This window comes from Caretta caretta, chromosome 8, assembly GCF_965140235.1.
Source record: "Caretta caretta isolate rCarCar2 chromosome 8, rCarCar1.hap1, whole genome shotgun sequence".
In the NCBI taxonomy this organism is placed as follows: Eukaryota; Metazoa; Chordata; order Testudines; family Cheloniidae; genus Caretta; species Caretta caretta.
This window is the reverse complement of record NC_134213.1, coordinates 103,035,856-103,044,877: the sequence shown is the minus strand read 5'-3', so window position 1 is coordinate 103,044,877 and position 9,022 is coordinate 103,035,856. Positions and strand designations below refer to the sequence as shown.

Here is a 9,022-nt window from a genome sequence, read left to right as displayed (position 1 = left end):
CAAAGTAACATCAATGATCAAAACCTAAGTTCGGAAACAACATTATTAACATCTAGGCTGAAGACTGTGTCAGGTATGGCCAGCTGTGGGGGTTGAGCCAGAAATGACCAATGAGTGTCTTAATAAGCAATAAATAATTAAGAAATAAATGAATTTAATGATGGGTGAGTTTTACATCCAAGGCCTTGTTGGCGGGGATGCTGAAGTCTCCCTGAAGAATGAGTTTGGAGAATTTCAACACCAGTATAGAGAACAATGCTTTCATTTTGTTTGCACAATTATGGAGAAAGCTACCTGAGTGGCTGGGTCATTACACAAATTGAATCTATTTCCCCATGTTATGTATCCTCATACCTTCTTGTCAGCTGTCTGAAATGGGCCATCTTGATTATCACTACAAACGTTTTTTTTTTCTCCTGCTGATAATAGCTCATCTGAATTAATTAGCCTCTTAGAGTTGGTATAACAACTTCCACCTTTTCATGTTCTCGGTAGGTATATATATCTTCTTACTATATGTTCCATTCGATGCATCTGATGAAGTGGGCTGTAGCCCACGAAAGCTTATGCTCAAATAAATTCGTTAGTCTCTAAGGTGCCACAAGTACTCCTGTTCTTTTTACCTGAGTCCCTGACTCATGCCTGATCCACTGAACCAGGGTGCCTAAGTCAAACAGAATGGGACTTTTCAAAAGTACCTAGGTTATTTACAAGCACAAGTCCTATAGAAATCAGTGCCACTTGTCCTCTTAAGTTATTTGGACACTTTGGAAAACCTCATCCACAGTCTCTCTCTGTCTCATTTTTCCTATCTTTAAAGTGGGCTAATAATAATTGTGAACTATTCCATGGCTCTTTTGATTACCTCTGCAAGACCCTCCTACAATAATGTCTAATACACCTGTTCAATTTTAAGGACTGGGACTTTCTTCCAGCATTTCTTTACTTCATGGTCTAATTTCAGTTCATTGTGCAGACCTAGAAGCCTCTCCAGGGTTAAGATTGCAACCAGGATCCTATTACACATTTTGCCAATGGTCCAGCTAGTCCAGTGTTTGGACTTCCACACCAGCGAGTACCTGCTTCTATGTAGAAACCCTACAATAGGCAGCTATGGAATAACATTCTTACAGGGAAAGTTTCTCCCTCACTCCCATCAGCCATAGTTTGGTTTATGATCTGCAGAAGAAGTCTTTCTAGTGCTTCCAGACTTTTCTTTGTCATTTTTCATCTCTACTATTATATCTTTAGACATCCCCATTATTCATAACAACATCCAGTCATTTTTTGATAAGTTCTTGGTCTCAATGATATTTTGCAATGGTAATTAATTGCTAACTTGGCTGAGCAAGGAGGAGACCAGACCTCCCATCCTTTGCTCTCTCAGGGAAAGGGCCAGTCCTGGATCTTGGCAGAGACCGCAGAATGCCAAAACCCTGCCAGAGGAAGGTAGGCCTGACCTAGGACCATTGAGTTTGTCTGGGGACTATTTTGCTTGTTTTGCTCAGGTTGGGAGAGGACTGAGGGGGTCTACAAAGATTGTTCCAAGGAATCTTGGCCCAAGAGTGGTGTGGGGAGCTGCCTTAATAAACGCTGTGGCTTCTTGCACCCTACTTGATCCTGCTCCATGATTTGTCAGGGACCCTGAAGAGTTTGCGGCCACACTGTACCTCAGCCCCCTCTGCGGTCTGCTCAGGGTCACCCTTTTAGGTATTGAACTTCTTAGCTGTCACCTTTCTTGGGGAGGGGACTATCCCCTCCAGACCAGGGATTTAGACTTGAGGTCCCTGTGACTATAGGCCTGCCGTTAATTCAGCACCTGTGATTTGCACTCTCTCGAGGGCCATAGATGGTGTTACCAGAGACCAGACAACTTTCACAAAGCGCAGTGCATTCATTTTAGGACAAAAGGAACACAGAGAAAACATATAATAAAATAGTCTACGTGCATGCTAAGCTCACTAGACAGCTCACTCGTGTCTGTCAGAATTAAGAACCAGGAGAAGGCAGGGGAAGGGCAAAGTGCTCCCTCTTCTGCTTTTCTCCTGCTGCCCACCCCCCAAACTCAGTCACAACACAGCCTTCCCCACTCCTGACTGTCCCAACAGCCAGCTCTCTAGGGCAAGGCTGCTTCAAGAGGCAGGAATGGCAAGGACCCCTCTTTGACAGCTCTTCCAGACACCCAATATGATCAACATTCATGCCAAAGTCAGTAAGGCCTCTCTGCCTTTGGACCACAGTCAGTTAGGCTGGGCATCGTAGCATCCAGCTAGAATATTGAAGTCCTCTTGTGATGGGGTGCGTTTGGCCTCTTTGGCTCTCTTCTGGAGCAGCCATTTTGGAAAACCTCAGAGATCTGGTCCTCCAAGGGCTAGATGGGCTAGCAACAGGCAGTCAGGGTCCTGATGCCGTAGATAAAAGGAGCTGCCTGTCCTTGGTGGGGCAGTCCCTGACTGGGTCCAGAGAAGAGAAGGCAGGTGCCCTTCTCTGGCCACAGGGGCCTGACAATAGATGAAGTTCATGTCTAGCTGAACCTGCACAGCTGGGATTGCAGAGAGAGGAATCTGGGGATGCTGGCTCTGAGCTAGTGCTGGAGATAAAGGGCCTGGTTGGAAGAAGCCCAGGGAAATATCAGCAATGGATTGGAGCAGGCAGTATGTGGCTGCTGTACATAGGGGCCCCGGCCTGGAACCTGGAGAAGTGGGTGAGCCAGGTTCCCTTACTGGCCACAAGTAAAATGGTTTAAACCACAGAAAGGGGTGGGATTTGTATGGGAGCCCAAACAAAGGGCTGAATTTAAAGGGCCCAGAGCTGGGACTGAAGCCCCCAATGAGGGCAAACAGACTGTTTATTTACTAGATTCTTTAATACCCCGGAAGGGTCATTCAGAGTTTGTGGCTTGGCTGGAGTGCCAAGCCATAGAAGACCTGCCAAGGTTGTCGGGCAGCCTGCAGAGGGTGCCAGGGATGAGAAAAGACTGGTGGTACCACACATAGCCACTAGGAGGTAGTCAAGAGGTGAGTGCCCCTTTTCACATTGCCAGTTACACAAAGAAGGGAAGTAACATGTATTTCAAACTCACTCCATGTTGCACAGAATCCTTTCCTCATTCTTATTTATAAGAACATAAGAATGGACATACTAGATCAAACCGATGGTCCATCTAGCCCAGTATCTTGTTTCACACAGAGGCCAGTGCCAGATGCTTCAGAGGGAGTGGACAGAACAGGGCAATTTTTGAGTGACCCATCCCCTGTCATCCAGCACCAGCTTCTGCAGTTAGAGGTTTAGGGACACCCAGAGCATGGGGTTGCATCCCTGGCCGTACTGGCTAATAGCCATTGATGGACCTATCCTTCATGAACTTATCTAAATTATGTTTTAAATGCAGTTATACTTTTGGCCTCAAAACCTCCCTGGCAACAAGTTCCACAGGTTGACTGTGTGTTTTGTGTACAAGTACTGTCTTATGTTTGTTTTAAACCTGCTGCGTATTGATTTCATCAGGTGACCCCTGGTTCATGTGTTATGTGAAGGGGTAAATAACACTTCCCTCTTCACTTTCTGCACACCAGTCAGGATTTTATAAATTTCTATCATGTCACTCCTTAGTCACCTCTTTTCTAATCTGAACAGTCTCAGTCTTTATAATCTCTCCTCCTATGCAAGCTGTTCCATGCCACTAATTATTTTTGTTGCCCTTCTCTGCACCTTTTCCCATTCTAAAATATCTTTTTTTGAGATGGGGTCACCAGAACCTTATGCAGTATTCAAGGTGACTTTATATAGTAGCATTATGAGATTTTCTGTTTTATTCTCTATCCCTTTTCTAATGGTTCCTCTATTTCCGTTACAATAAACGAGGTGAAGGTGGCTCTTGCTCTCACCCTCCTCTGCTTCGAGCTCTCACCTGATCCAGCTAACTCCCCCCCCCCACCAAGGAAAACACGTCTGCTCCAAGAACGAGAGTCACCTACACCTGAAGAAACTTCATGGACACTAATATCCCCAGGACAGGGGTGTGAAATACAATAGGCTTAATTTTGATTGAATAATGCTGTCAAAATAGTCAGTGCATTAGCTCTGCAGACACAGCTCTGATAATTCTTCTGTGTGATTAACCCAAAATATGAAAATGGGAAGTGGGCCTGGGGATAAGTCTATTAATTTTTATTTATCATCTTTGTAGTTATTCCCCTTCCCGTATGGGAGTAGCTAGGCTAGTATAGAGTACCCTTATACGGATATAACTCTACCTGACACAGGGGAAAGGGGCGATTTCACTCTGTGTGGTTTTCAGATAACATACCCCTTTTTCCAAATAATGTTATCTACTGCATACCCTCATCTGAGATATGGTCATAATATACCTATGATTAGATTACCAGGTTTTACCAATTAAAATGTGTGGTCTGACATTACAGGATTTTTCTTCCCTACCCCCTGATGAGAGCTCGTGTACCCCTACGGGTATGTATACCCCAGGTTGAAAAACACTGCTTACCAGCATAGTCAAAGCAGTACAACTTTCTCGTGTACGCAAGTCCCACTGTAGGGCAGAAATGTGTATGGCAGAACCTGGATCTCAAATGTTCAGCAAGCAATTTCATCAACATGAGAGATCTGCCCTGTTCATCCAGATTCAATTCAAGGGTGAAACCTATTATCAACTTGTATCCATCTCAGTTATCTTGGGATTTCACAGCCGTGTCACTGATGCACACATTCAATAGTGAGTATTCAACAAATTCTAATGTACTCCTGCTAGTACTTTAGGTTTCCAAATACAACTTGAGCAGGATTCAGGCTCTCAGATCTACTCTTTGGCTCTCATAAGAAATCGATGCTCCTGCTGTATCCTTATGTGATGTCCTCACCCCCTCTAGTACCTGGAAGGCTGAAATATTATCATTTGTACTACAGTAGTGCCTAGAGGCCCCGGCTGAGACTGGGGCACAGGTGTTGTAGAAACACAGTGTTAAGGTAAATAACTTCCCAACAGGAGGTGCTACACTATGATTATGTATTGGAAATTAGACTCCTGCTTGAAAATCCAGGAAACTCTAGATATGTCTGTAACCCACACACCTCCAGGTGTGGTGCTCTGTCCCATGTACTGGTGCTTAGACCACTTAGAGCGAGATTAATGAGTCTGCTCTACAGCCTTAGCTAGAAGCTATATGGTTTTTAACCCATGCAGTAGAGGCTCATGCATTTAGCTCCAGAGGTCCCAGGTTCGATCCCGACGACCGGGGATCTGTTGGCGTTACAAGTGGCGAAAGCCCCGCAGCATGGCTGCGGCTGGCCTGGGTCAGCTGACTCAGGCTGGGGCATGTCGTGATATAAAATTGTCGTGCAGATGTTTAGGGTCAGGCTGGAGCCCGGGCTTTGAGACCTCATGAAGGGGAAGGGTCTCAGAGCTCAAGTTGCAGCCTGACACCAAACGTCTTTACTTCAATTTTTAGTGCCATAACAAAAGCCCACATCACCTGACCCAGGCTCTGAAATGTGGGGTGTTTTTTTTATTGCAGTATAAATATACCCTCAATATGGAGGAAGGAATACAGCCAGAATGTTGCACAGTCCTGGCTCTCTCTCTTTATGTTCACACACCAACCATGGTGTCAGGTGTGTGTTGGCTCCTGCAGGTCCATGAAATTAGAAGCCAAGAATAGTGAGGGGAGGAGAGGATGCTCCAGAGAAAACAATAAAACATGGCTGCATATCAGATTCCTGTCCCTGAGCAGATGGACATGAAAGCGGATGTGTTTAGCAGTTGGACATTATTTGGACGGGAAGCCTACAAAATTGCAAGGGACTGGATGAAAAGGAAAAGATAGTAAGAACTGTCACATCATTAGATGTAATGGAGGAAAGCTGCTCCAAGCTCCAGCAGCACCTGAGTATGTCAGCAGCAGACCAGGAGGACCCCTGTAAAATCCTAGAACAGTGGTTCTCAAACTTTATTTTTCGCGGACCACTTGAAAAATTGCTGAGGGTCTTGGTGGACCACTTAATGATCTTTCCACATGTTGTTTGTACCATTAGCTAACTATTGCAAAGCGCTTTGGATAAAAGCACTATATAAAAAAACTGAATAATTAACATTTTTGGTTCTACAAATAAAGGCATTTTAATATCAGTAGTCTTACCTTTCTAATGCAATGAATGTGCCCTCTCTCCCCCGCCGCAGCAGCCCACAAGCTGGGAAGGAGGGGTGTCTCCCCCACTGCGGCAGCCCCCAAGCTGGGGCTGGGAAAGAGGGTGGTCTCTTCCCCGCCACGGCAGCCACAGAGCTGGGGCTGGGAAGGAGGGCCATCTCTCCCTGGTAGCCGCAGCCCTGGAGCTGGGGAAAGTTGCCTCTTTCTCTTGCCACCACAGCCCTGCACCTCCCAAATTCCCCCCACCCCCTCTTCCCACCCCACTACGCCCTCCCACCTACCCTCTATTCACTCCAAAGCCACCACCTCACCTTACATATGCATCTTCTCCAGGTACCTAATTAGTGGAGCCATGCCCGCACAGCTCCACTAATTAGGTGGGTGGCCCTTCAATCTCTTGTGTGCGGCAGCCCAGGTGCGCACATTAGAGGGAACTATCCGCGGACCACCTGAATGGAGCTCGCGGACCACTGGTGGTCCACGGACCACAGTTTGAGAACCTCTGTCCTAGAACACTCATGTTTCAAGACTAGTTATACCTTTGACCTCGGTTGCTCTGTGGGCACCTGTTCAAGTGATTGGATCTGCGCCTTCACTTCTCTCAGAGTGGATTCCCATGAGTGACCCCACTTTTAGCCTGGGTCTTGAGGCTGCAGAACTCATGCACCAACTGTAATTACTTCATTGTCCTGATTGTGTTTGGCCACCTGCATGGATTCCCTTCAGCATCTCTGACCAGTAGGTGATACAGTGACTGCAAACAGCTTCTTCAAAGCAAAAATATATTTATCCATAGGAACATAGAAATCAGCAGAAAGGATTAAAACAACAACAGGCCTACATAAATATTGTCTTAGCACTTCCCTCAAGAGTTGGGTAGGCCCAACTCTTCATAGGCACACACCCTGTTTCCAGGGACCTGAGTTCTGTCTGCTTTCCTGCAAGCCCTGCCTCTTCCCCTCTGCTCAGCAGATATGTGCTTTTTAACAACTTAACAGTTCTGAAGTTCTTTGTTTGAGGCCAGCCCGCATCTCTGAGCCAGCCCCTGGTTGAGGTCTGGCTCCCTCTGTCCAGTCCCCAGGCCAAGCAGAGCTCTGGATCTGCTGGGGCAGCACAATGTCCCGGCCAAAAGACAGGTGATTTGTGCCTCCCTTGGCACACGCTCGTTCCTCCCCAGGGAAGTGCAACCCATAGTGAGGACCTCTGCTCCAGACCCATGGTGCATACACTGCTGCTTAATTACATGACATTTTCACTTATAGCCAAGACTGTTGTAAAGTAAAGACCATGTAAAGTAAAAACAGGTCACCAAAAGGTGACATGCCTTAGACTGGCTCCTCCAGACAGGAGGTAAAACCATGCATCTCTCTGCTGGGATGTAAATTCAGCACTTTAAGGGGACACAATGGCTGTGCATTTACATGTGAAGTCACATGTTAATGAAGAGAGGTGAACTCAACAAAAAATGAGCACGCAGGAAAAAAACCATCCCTGGAGGGTTGTCATGTCTAGGAGTAAAGACAAAGAACTTTGGGTGTATTTCTAAAAGGCAAAGAAGGCATCATGGTATCCTATGGTTAGGAAGTAAATGAGCAGGGACCCTCATTGGAGTGCCTCAGCTGACCTGCCTCAATAACGTATCTGTATTCATGAAAATGGGATCTCTTCCTGCCTTGACTAAAAATGTTGCAGAAGACTTGGAGTGCAATAAACGGCTTTAGACATGCGGGTAAACTGTTAGTTAAGTTTAGTCTCCAGAAAACATGTTATGATTTCGTTTTATATGTAACCACCTGTTTCTGATATTCTTACTAAATATTCCTGAATCTCTATACTTTAATCCTAAATTTATTCTTGTTTTCACTGTAAACATATCTCAGTGCTGTAATATTAAGCAGAATGCTGGTCCTGAGCAGAATCTTACAAGCTGGTCTGAACTGTTCCTTTGGTCACAGCAGGCCTGCTAGTTTTGTGAGTATTCAGTGGAGAAGAGGCTTGACACTGAAGGGAATGCTCAGAGAGTGCTTGGACATTGGTGTGTGCCATTCGCTAACCTGCACAAAGGGAATGAAGCCTGTGGGGCTGCAAGGTTGTGCTTGTGCTACCAGAGGCTGTTGGTTTCAGGGAGCTGAAGCATGGACAAGACTGCATCATGCTAAGGGCATGTAGCAGTGAGGTGCTTTCCAACCCTGGGTACCCCTGCAGAGAATCACAAATACATAATATGCTTGATTTGCGGGCTGCATCCAGAGCCCACTGAAGTCAGTGGAAAAACTCCCATTGAGTTCAGTGAGGGCTGGATTAGCCCCTAAATGCAGATTTATTTTAAATCCATGTAGAGGTTGTAAAAGGTTACACTGCACTTTCACCTTTTACTGGGCTCAAGGCAGGGGTAACTGTAAAATTCTATGGCCTATGTTACACATGTAACCACTTCCTGGGGCATCCCTGCCCCACCGGTGGTGGAGTCCTTTGTTCCATGCTCCTCAGGATCTCTCTGACCTCCACCCCCACCCAATGGGCCCTGGGTTCCCAGCAATTAGTGATTCCACCTAGTGGCCAGGTATACAAAGGACTAACAACCCCTTGTCTGCTAGGACATTCATTAACTAGTACATTGAATCAAAGTCCACATAAAAACAAACTGTTTAATCCCTGGATAGGAACAAGGTAAGCTAAAACAAGGGGACGAGAACAGGGAAAGGACTCAGGGATGTAAATAAATAAGGATCTAACCCATCTTGCAATAACTCCTGAAAACCAACAACAAAAATCAGTGTGAACCTTATACCAGAGGTTATAGGCAATAAAAAGGGCTGGTTCAAATGTCTAAGGTTCCTTTTGAAAATGTAGCAAACACT

General features: G+C 45.8%; 1 long non-coding RNA gene across 1 annotated transcript; it reads left to right on the top strand.

Annotated features, from left to right (window-relative positions):
- Positions 1-4,485: 4,485 nt before the first annotated feature.
- LOC142073128 (uncharacterized) lies at positions 4,486-6,142 on the top strand. Its single transcript, XR_012669807.1, has 2 exons — positions 4,486-4,732; positions 5,532-6,142. It is a non-coding gene; the product is annotated as an uncharacterized LOC142073128 (long non-coding RNA).
- The last annotated feature ends 2,880 nt before the right edge of the window (positions 6,143-9,022 follow it).